This window comes from Megascapheus bottae, chromosome 10, assembly GCF_031878675.1.
Source record: "Megascapheus bottae isolate mThoBot1 chromosome 10, mThoBot2.hap1, whole genome shotgun sequence".
NCBI lineage: Eukaryota > Metazoa > Chordata > Mammalia > Rodentia > Geomyidae > Megascapheus > Megascapheus bottae.
In genome coordinates, this window is record NC_143518.1 from 30744940 (window position 1) to 30755774 (window position 10835).

The 10835-nt window shown below is 39.1% G+C and overlaps 1 pseudogene; it reads right to left on the minus strand.

Moving 5' to 3' along the window:
* Positions 1-1478: 1478 nt before the first annotated feature.
* On the minus strand, positions 1479-2421 carry LOC150057844 (heterogeneous nuclear ribonucleoproteins C1/C2-like; annotated as a pseudogene).
* Between the last annotated feature and the right edge of the window lie 8414 nt (positions 2422-10835).

The following is a 10835-nucleotide window of genomic DNA, read 5'->3' on the forward strand; positions in this document are numbered from 1 at the left end:
AAGAGGATAATTTAACCCTGTTGAGGCTGAAGGCCTAAGAACTGAGGGAATTCGTTACTATTTTAAGTCCTGAGGTACAAAGCCTGGAGAGATACAAAAGCCTGGAGTTCTATCCAAGAACAGAGGATTTTCCTATCTCTAGCTCATACGTCCTAGCTCATATGTTATTTCTAGTTATACTTCCCAACCTGTTGATAGTACTTGTGCACGTGGTGGTGTATCTTCACTCAGTCTACTAAACCACTGTCCACTCCTTGGAAACATCATTCTAGTTAACATCAAACCACCTGGAGTTCCAGCATAAAAGGAGTAGGCACCATGCATCTTCAGCTTTAATTATAACTTTTCTAGCTATATGGATATCTCTTAATTTAGATTACCCAAATTTATCCTTTTAAACTTGGCACCAATATGCAACAGCTTACACTATCCATAATGTTCAGATAGAGGCAAGAACAGTCCAGCTACCCTGAATATAGCTAAATGACATGCCCTTTATCGAAAGAGGAAGGAAAGCTATGAATGATGTTTGCCCATTTCCTGACATCCTCCCAAACTCAAATGGTATGATATATCATTAGTAATCCACAAATTCTGAGATAAAATTTCAAAAATGTTATTTACACGATAAAGTAAAATAAATATAAGAAGGTACTGTTTGCATTACACACCCATCAACAGACACAATAAAATATTCTCAACAATATAAGCAGGAAATATTTATGACAAATACGGTACTAGATTCTGTAATTGGTCACATAAGTAGAGCTGATATTTGTAACTACTTTTTTTCTTCTATCAGTCTCTTTTTTCCCTTCAAATTCCTGGTTTAATAAGGGCTTGTTTATTGCTTTTTTCTTGAGAAAAAAGGTCCCAAACATTAGGCTGTTTACAAAAATAACCTACAGTGTCAACTTTAGAAAACAAATATTAAGACTATTACACTATTTTTCTAAAGGATGCATCTGACATGCCAACTCTCATTCACAAAAATATGTTGTTACATTTGTATTGAACTGACCCACACAGCACTCTGATGTGAGGTGTGACACACATATTTCTAACTTAAAGCTGCTATCTGGTGCTACAACTAAATGCGTGAGATTGCCTTTGCAGTTAAGGAAGCACCTACGGAAATCTTGTATGAAAGGAAAGCACCACATGCCCTGCAGAGCAAGAGATTATTTTGGAGACAATTGGTAAAAACCCATACATCCTTTTTATTGTTAAGTCATAAAGAAGTGTCAGAATTAAAAGCAAAAATTACAGGGTAAGACTTAACAAAACTATCAGGAGCATCAAAGGAAGCAAAAATGGAAGTAGGAGCAGGGCAGTATGAATTAATGAACACGGAAAGGACAAGTTCAGTGACTATGTGCTGAAGATACGAGGGGAGAAGAACTGGTGAAATTTTGATCTTAAGACATGCACCTTGGTAAAGAGATAATGGGATAAGATCCCTAAGCCCCACTATATGCTTAAGAGTCATCCTTGCCATTGGACCTGTCTCCAACATCTCTCCTTCCTCAGCCTCTTTTTCATCACTCTTGATCAACTCCAGCTGGTCTTCCCCCATCTTCAATATCATCATCATCATCATCATCATCATCATCATCATCATCATCATCATCATCATCATCCAGTAGGTCCCCCCTCCTCAGCAGAGTCATCTCCATCTTGACTCAGTCTCATCTTTCTTCAGGGAGCTGCTGCTCTGTTCCTCTTCTGACTTGTCATTCTTCACCTCTACTCTAGGTGATAAGGACAGTTCTGCTTGTTTGCTCTGTTCCTTTTCAATTTTTTTCCAGGTGGTCCAGTAAAGAATCCACTTTTTGTTTAATCTGGGTCAGTTCCTTCTTAATGGCTTGAAGGTCATCTCCTTTCAACTTTCCAGACTTGGAAAAAGATCTTCGCTAACCACTCTTAGAATTGAAGCCACTATTGCCCCTCAGAGACACACGCTGATGTCTAGAGGGCACCACTGCCTGAGCAATAAGGAAGTGGCGGTGGCACACGTGCTGGGTAACTGTACATGCTGTTATAATAATCTCATTGAAAGTCATAGTCCAAGTCAAATGCGGAGCTGAGTAGAGCTGATGGAGAAGGGTGTTCTGGTACATCTCTGCTGAAGATTGTGTCACACCTGCTTTTCCTCCATTCACTGTTGGCTCTGCAATCAGATTAATATCTAAAACCTGGCCGGCAATCATCCTGCCATCTCCTGCCACAGAAGCCTGAGCATCTCTCTCATTAACATACTGCTGCACAAAGGCAAAGCCTTTATGAGCAGAGCAGCCTACAATTTCCCCATAGTTCGAGAAGATTGCTTCCACATCAGACTTCTTGACACAAGTGTATTGAGATTCCCAGTGAACACATGGAAAGACAATCCGTCTTGTTGGTAACGTTGCTAGGCATTGTATTTGATAGTTCGGCTCATCACAAAGTGTAGCTGAAGATCAAAAAAATCTTACTGAAGGCAGGAGGGAAAAGAGATTCTATTTGAGTCTCCTACTCTCAGGTTCTGTGAGAAGTCGACTGCTGCTCGAGGTCGACAATGAGGAAACAACCATGCAGGCTTCATCTCTTCACCTAGACTCTTCTTTTGTGTGAAAAAAGAACCCTGTTTCACTTTCCCCAATCCCTTATCAGGAAAGAAGCTCTTTTGGTAATAGCCTTAAACAAAACAAACAAACAAAAAACCCTTAGGAATTAACTTAACCAAAGAAGTGGAGGACTTGGGCCGGAAGTTTGGCCTAGTGGTAGAGTGCTTGCCTAGCATGCACGAAGACCCGGGTTTGATTCCTTGGTACCACATACTTAGAAAAAGTCAGAAGTGGTGCTGAGGCTCAAGTGGTAGAGCTCTAGCCTTGAGAAAGTCCAAGGACAGTGCTCAGGCCCTGAGCTTAAGCCCAGGACTGGGGGAAAAAAAAAAAAAGAAGTGAGGCACTTCTGTGATGAAAGCTGTCTGTGAAGGAGGGGAAAAAAAGAGATCAGAATATTGCCACTGAAGTCTTTACAGATTCATTTTGTGAAAGGATCAGCTGTTAACTAGAAAAACATGTTTCATGGTGTAGCTGAGCTATGTGAATGACAAAAAATGGGGAACTGAGAAATGTACAGATCAACTAGTCTTTCAGCATTTGTTCTGAGAAAGAGATGGGTCTAGTTCAAAACAAATAGGACAATATTAGAAAAAACAGACATGTTCAATATTGGTGTCTTGCTTGAATAATGTAAAATGACCACACAAAATAGGCATGGTTCAATATAATGTTTTAAAAGGTAATGAAATGATCAATTTCAATGCACAGTGTCATTATTATAGTTGGAAATGGAATTAGCTTGCAAATTGCTTTCTACGTGATCTAGTTAGTTTTCACATGATTGTTTTTACAATACAGGGAAAAGGTAAAACTTAATATATCTCCACATTGAAGATAGCAATATGAAAACCTTAACATCACACTAAGAGATTAAAAAAAATAAGAAGTTATTCTCCGAAATCAGGAACCTTCCAAGGGTTTCTATTTGATCCACTCTTACTCAATAAAGTATCAGAAATTTTAGCCAGGGCAATTAGGCCAGAGATAGAAAAATAAGAAAACATAAAACAGAAAAGAAAAATGTAAATATTCCTATTTGATGTTTTATTTGTATTGGTCACAAGTTCTAAGTATGATAAATACTGGAAATAATATTAAAAAATAAAGGAGGGGCCAGGAGTTTGGCCTAGTAGTAGAGTGCTTGCCTAGCATTCACGAAGACCCGGGTTCAACTCCTCGGTACCACATACATAGAAAAAAGTGGTGCTGAGGCTCAAGTGGTAGAGTTCTAGCCTTGAGAAAGTCCAAGGACAGTGCTCAGACCCTGAGCTCAAACCCAGGACTGGCAAAAAAAAATAAATAAAGAAGGATACTTTACTGCTTTTAATCATGTGTACATCTTCCTTTTCTGGTTCCAGAAATTGAAGGGCTTGGACACTGTCCTTGAGATTTTTTGCCCGAGATTAGCACTCTACTACTTGAGTATTACCTCCACTTCTGGCTTTTTGGTTGTTCATTTGAGATAAGAGTTTCACAGATTTTCCTGCCATATCTCAACCTCCTGAATAGCTAAGATTATAGGAATGAGCCACCGGTATCTGGCTTCAGCACATATCTTTAAAAAATAAGGATCAAAGCCATGCACCAGTGGCTCATGACTATAATTTTATCTATTCAGCAGGCTGAGCTCTGAGGATAATGTTTGAAGCCAGTCCAGGGAGGAAAGTCTGTAATACTCTTATCTCCAATGAACTACTCAGAAAAAGTCAGAAATGGAGCTGTGGCTAAAGTGGTAGAGCATTAGACTTGAGCATAGACAGGTTCAGGCTCAGGGGCAGAGCTCAGGCCCCAAGCAGGTCAAAGGAAGCCCCAGGAATGGCAAAAAAAAGAATGAAAGAAAGAAAAGAAAAAAGGAAGGCTTATAAAAACAATATATTTTATTGTACTAGATTATAATCATTAATTGAAGTAAGATCATGTGATATCCAGTGTATATTAAAATTTCACCAAACATTCCTAAAATGTTTTACCTATGCTTAAATCTTGCATTTGTTCATTGCATCTCACTTATCTGTATTATGTAGAAGAAATCTCATGGTCAGTTTTTTTTTATTTTTTTTCAAATTTTTTTATTTCTTTCCTATTTTTTAATATATTTTTTATTGTAATTAATAGAAGGGTTACATGATATTTGACAGATAAATGGTGCCTTAATTCCCACACATTGATACCCTTTCACATGTCATGGTCCCCATTTCCCTTCCCCCCTCCCCCACCCCTCATCTTGCTTTTCCCCGTTCCCTATCCAATTTCAGATAACCAAATACAATTATATCCGATATATCAGATAACAAAGTGAGATAGTGTAACAATATGAGATAACCAAAGGACAGTAGACTTGATGAGGGATAACATAGTACCTTAAGAACAACAATGATTATTTATATGGCTTATGTTTACATCATATTTTAAATGACAAGTTTAACAAACAATTCTTCAAGGAGGAAATCTCTAATTACATTCTCTGGGACTTAGTCTTTAGAACTTAATCAAAATTAGGCTAACGGTTTGTATGTCATAGAAACATATCAGTTTATGAAATAAAACATTATGATTATAGAGTCATAGGTTTTTTTGTCCATATAGTTATGTTTGTATTTCCATTACCATGTCCATTGCTTTGGGTATGCAGTTATTGAGTCCTCTCTCTTGTACACTTTGGATTTAATAACTGCATATTAAGGATACCATGCGCCTTTTGTTCCTTAGGTCTTGACTTGTCTCACTCAGCATGATTCGCTCTAGATTCATCCACTTCCCTGCGAATGCCATTATTTTATCTTGTCTGTTGGCTATGTAGAATTCCATTGTGTATATATACCACATTTTCTGTATCCATTCATCTGCAGTAGGGCATTTGGGTTGTTTCCATCGCCTGGCTATTGTGAATAGTGCGGAGATGAACATAGCTGAGCAGGTGTCTTTATAATATCCTGGGTCATGCTGTTCAGGATAGATGCCCAGAAGTGGTATGGCGGGATCATAGGGAAGGTCTGTTTTCAGTTCTTTAAGGAACCTCCACACTGCTTTCCAGAGTGGCTGAACTAGTTTACAATCCCACCAGCAGTGCAGTAGGGTTCCTTTTTCTCCACAACCTCACCAGCAACTGTCATTGTCTGAGTTCAAAATCTTGGCCATTCTTGTTGGGGTAAGGTGGTATCTTAGGGTTGTTTTTATTTGCATTTCCTTTATGACCATAGATGATGAACATTTTCTCATATGTTTTTCTGTGATTTTAATCTCTTCTTCTGATAGGTCTCTCTTTAGTTCCCTTGCCCATTTAGTGAGTGGTTTATTGGGTTTTGGGGGGATTAGTTTCTTGAGTTCCCTGTAGATACTGGATATTAAGCATTTGTCAGATGTATTGTTGGTGAATATCTTTTCCCAGTTGGTTGGCTGTCTCTCTACTTTTGCAACTATGTTTTTATCTGTACATAAACTTTTTATTTTTAGGTAGTCCCATTTATCGAGCCTCTCTCCGATCTGTTGTGACCCTGGGATTCTGTTCAGGAATCTGTTGCCTGTGCCTATGAGTTCCAGTGTCTCTTCTACATTATCATGTAGCAATTTCACTGTTTCCGGTCTGACGTTGAGGTCTTTGATCCACTTTGAGTTAGTTAATGCTTGTGCATGGCGAAAGGCTAGGGTCAATTTTTAGTTTTCTGCATGTGGCTGCCCAGTTTTGCCAGCACCAATAATTGAATAGACTGTGTTTGTTCCATTGTATATCTTTGGCTCCTTTGTCAAATACAAGTTGCCTATAGGTATATGGTTCCATTTCTGGGTCTTCTATTCTTTTCCACTGATCTTCTGGTCTGTTTTTGTGCCAGTACCAAGCAGTTTTTGTTACTATGGCTCTATAGTAGAGTTTGAAGTCTGGTATTGTAATACCACCAGCATTGCTCTTTTTGCCTAGAATTGTTTTAGCTATTCTAGGTCTTTTCTTGGTCCATATGAATCTTTGGATTATGTCTTCAATTTCCATGAAGAATGTCTTTGGGATTTTGATGGGGATAGCATTGAATTTGTATATCAGTTTTGGCAGTATAGCCATTTTCACTATGTTGACTCTCCCTAGCCATGAGCATGGGATGTCTTTCCATTTCCTAGTGTCCTCTTTAATTTCTTTCATTAGGCTTTTATAATTTTCATTGAATAATTCCTTTACTTCTTTGGTTAAGTATATTCCTAAGTATTTTATTCTTTTGGGGGCTATTGCGAATGGGATCATTTTCTTGATTTGGCCTTCTGTTTGTGTATTGTTGGTGTACAAGAAGGCTACTGACTTCTGAAGGTTGATTTTGTATCCTGCCACTTTGCTAAAGTGGTTTATTAATTCTAGTAGTTTGGGAGTGGAGTTTGTTGGGTCACTCAAGTAGAGGATCATATCGTCTGCGAATAAGGATAGTTTAATTTCTTCTTTCCCTATGTGGATCCCTTTGATGTCCTTTTTTTGTCTTATTGCTCTGGCTAAGGGTTCCAGCACTATATTGAAGAGAAGTGGAGAGAGTGGGCATCCCTGTCTGGTTCCTGACTTTAAGATGAATGGTTCCAGTCTTTCACCATTTAGTATAATACTGGCTGTAGGTTTTTCATATACGGCTTTCACTATTTTGAGGAATGTACCTCTTATTCCTATTTTTTCTAGTGCTTTCAACATGAATGGATGTTGTATTTTGTCAAATGCCTTCTCCACGTCCAGAGAAATTATCATATGATTCTTATCTTTAGCTCTATTGATACGATGTATTACATTGATTGATTTGCGAATGTTAAACCAGCCTTGCATTTGTGGGATGAAGCCCACTTGATCATAGTGTATGATTTTTTAAATTTGTTTCTGGATTCTGTTGGCTAATATTTTATTGAGGAGTTTTGCATCTGTGTTCATTAGAGAGATAGGTCTATAGTTTTCTTTTTTGTTGGGTCTTTCACTGGTTTGGGGATGAGAGTAATATTAGCTTCATAAAATGAGTTTGGTATTGCTCCTTCTGTTTCTATTTCTCGGAAAAGTTTCAAGAGTATAGGTGTTATTTCATCTTGAAATGTCTTGTAGAATTCCGCAGTGAATCCATCTGTGCGGCGCCCGGCACCCCTGACCAGCAGGGAAGAACGGACACCACCCGAGGATCCTTCTTGTATCACGCTTTTAATGAAGAGCAACTCGTTTAAAGGGAAAGCTGAAGCGGAGGGGCGCGGGGCAGGGAAATGCAGCTGCTTATAAACAATCAAGGAACGCGGGACTTTTTCCATTGGCTGCTGTGTTGCTAGGGTCATTTTAAAACTCGGGATTGGTCAGGCCTCTGACGTCATACGCGCAGACTGGAACGAGCAAAGGCTCTGCACTCACACACCAGATAAGGGGAACTAAGAAGTTTGTATACAATGAGCGAGACAGGGGACAGGCGCCGTCTCGGCTGCTCCGGCTCCCCACACATCTGGACCTGGGCTTTTTTTGATTGGCATTTCCCCAATTGCTTCCACAATTTCGTTGTAAGAAATTGGTCTGTTCAATTTGTTTACCTCATCATTGTTCAGTGTGGGTAGCCTATATTTATTTAAGAAATCATCCATTTCTACTAGATTTTCTTGTTTCTTTGAATATAGGCCCTGGTAGTACCTATTCATTATGGACTGGATTTCTTGAGAATCAGTTGTGATTGTTCCCGTGGGGTCTCTAATCTTGTTTATTTGAGTCTCCCCTTTCCTTTTTTGATTAATCTTGCCAAGGGTCTGTCAATTTTGTTGACTCTTTCAAAGAACCAACTTTTTGATTTATCAATTTTGTGTATAGTAGATCTTATTTCAATCTCTGAAATTTCTGATTTTATTTTTGTTATTTCTGTCTTTCTAGCTGTTTTAGAGTTAACTTTTTCTTGCTCCTCTAGGTGTTTCAGTTTTTTTTAAGATTATTTACGTGCTCTTCCTGTGTCTTTTTAATATGTGCTCATAGTGCGATAAATTTGCCTCTTAGAACTGCCTTTGCTGTGTCCCATAAGTTTGTTTGTGATGTTTCTTGATTGTTATTACATTCAAGGAAGTTTTTAATTTCATTTCTGATCTGATCTTTACCCAGGGGTTATTCAGAAGTATGTTGTTCAGTTTCCATGTGATTGAATGTTTTTTGACTTTGACTGCATTGTTCAGAATTAGTCTGACTCTACTGTGGTCTGATAGGATGCATGGGATTATATCAGACCCCTTGTATCTGTGTAGGTTTTCTGTATGAACTATTATATGATCTATTTTGGAGTGTGTTCCATGTGCTGCTGAGAAAAATGTAAAAAGTTTCGCTGTTGGGTGGAAGACTCTGTGTATATCTGTTAAGCCCAGCTGGGCTATGGTGTCATTTAAGTCAATGGTGTCTTTGCTTAACTTTTGTTGAGTTGACCTATCATTTGTTGAGAGTGGAGTATTGAGGTCACTGACAATGATTGTGTTTGAGTCTATCATGTTCTATAGTTCTAAAAGAGTTTGTTTGACGAATTTGGGTGCTCCCGTGTTGGGGGAGTAGATGTTTATAACTGTAATATTATGGGCATGGATTGTACCCTTTATAATGGCCGTCTCTATCTTTGTGTACTGATTTTACTGAGAAGTTAATTTTATCGGAGATTAAGATTGCTACTCCTGCTTTTTTGCATGGTGCATTGGAGTGGAAAATTCGTTTCCAGCCTTTCACTTGGAATTTGTTTCTGTCTTTGGCAGTGAGGTGTGTCTCTTGGAGGCAACATATGGATGGGTGGTGTTTCTTAATCCAGTCTGCTGCTCTGTGTCTTTTGATTGGATTGTTCAGCCCGTTCACGTTTAGGGAAATTATGGAGAAGTGGTCAGTGTCCATTGTTGTTATTTATTTTTACTTCTAAGTTTGTTTCTCTTTTTTCCCCTTTTGTGTTTAGTGAATTATAGATGATTGCTTCTTGATGGGGGTTCTTGATGTTCTACAATTTGTTCTCGGTTAATTAGTATTCTTGGTAACGCTGGTTTAGTGTGCACGTATTCATAAAGCTTCTCTTTGGAGTGAAATATTCTTGTTTATCCCTCAAATGTAAATGCTAGTTTTGCTGGATATATCAGTCTGGGTTGGCAGTTGTTGGTTTTCAGGACATCAATGATGTTTTTCCAAGCTTTTCTTGCATTTAGGGTTTGTGTGGAGAGATCTGCTGTAATTCGAATGTTCTTCCCATTATAATATAGCTCCTTCTTTGTTTTTGCAGCATTCAAGATCAATTCCTTGGTATTCGGGTCTAATGTCTTTACTATGATATGTCTAGGTGAGTTCCTTCTAGGATCTTGCCTGCTTGGGGTCCTGAAACCTTCAATAATGTGAGTATTTTCCCTCTTGAAGTTGGGGAAGTTCTCTGCTATGATTTTGGTGAATAAAGGTTGCATACCTTTGTCCTGGAATTCGGCCCCCTCCTCAATCCCTATTATACGAAGATTAGACTTCTTTGCTGCATCTGCCAGTTCCTGGAGCTCTCTCTGGTAGATTCTGACTGATTTTTCCAAGGTGGCGATTATCTGTACCAGCTCTTGTGTTTTGTTTTCCGTTTCTGATGTTCTATTCTCCATCTCTGTCAATCTGCTGCTTATTGCCTCCATTTTTGCTTGAAGTGTGGACGCTGAGCTGATCATGTCTGCTCTGAGGGTATTAATCTGTTCTTCCATTTCTCTTTTGAATTCGAGGAGCTCTTTGGAGATTTCCTGCTTATGTTCCTGGAATTGTTTTTGGGGTTCTGTTTTAATCTCTTTAGTCATGTTCACAATCATCTCCTTGAATAGGGTCATGTTTCGTGTCTCTTCAGGTATCATTTCTTGGGATGGTGACATCTCTCTCGTCCCTTCGCTCTTGTTGCCTTTTGGGCTTTGCGTGGGACTTTGATTATTTATGTATGTCGTGATTCTTCTTTGAGCTTTCCTCGGCATCGAGAACTGTTGTTGTAGTTTGCTCTGTGGTCAGTAGGTAGCGGTCTTTGCTTGGATTGGGACCGTGGTTCTGGGAGTATGTGAATACCTGAGGTTCTCAGCCAAGTTGATTCCTCTGCTGACTATGTCAGTTTGCCGTTTTTGTAGGTGTTAGGTCGATTCCCAGAGGCTGTGTGCTGCTGTACGACTAGCTCTCAGCCCAACCAGTGGCCTCACAGTGGGCCGTGGGATAGATCTGCGGAGCTTTGGTCTCAGCGTGCTGGGCGGATGGTTGGTTTTCCTGTGCTGCTTCTAGGGGCGGCC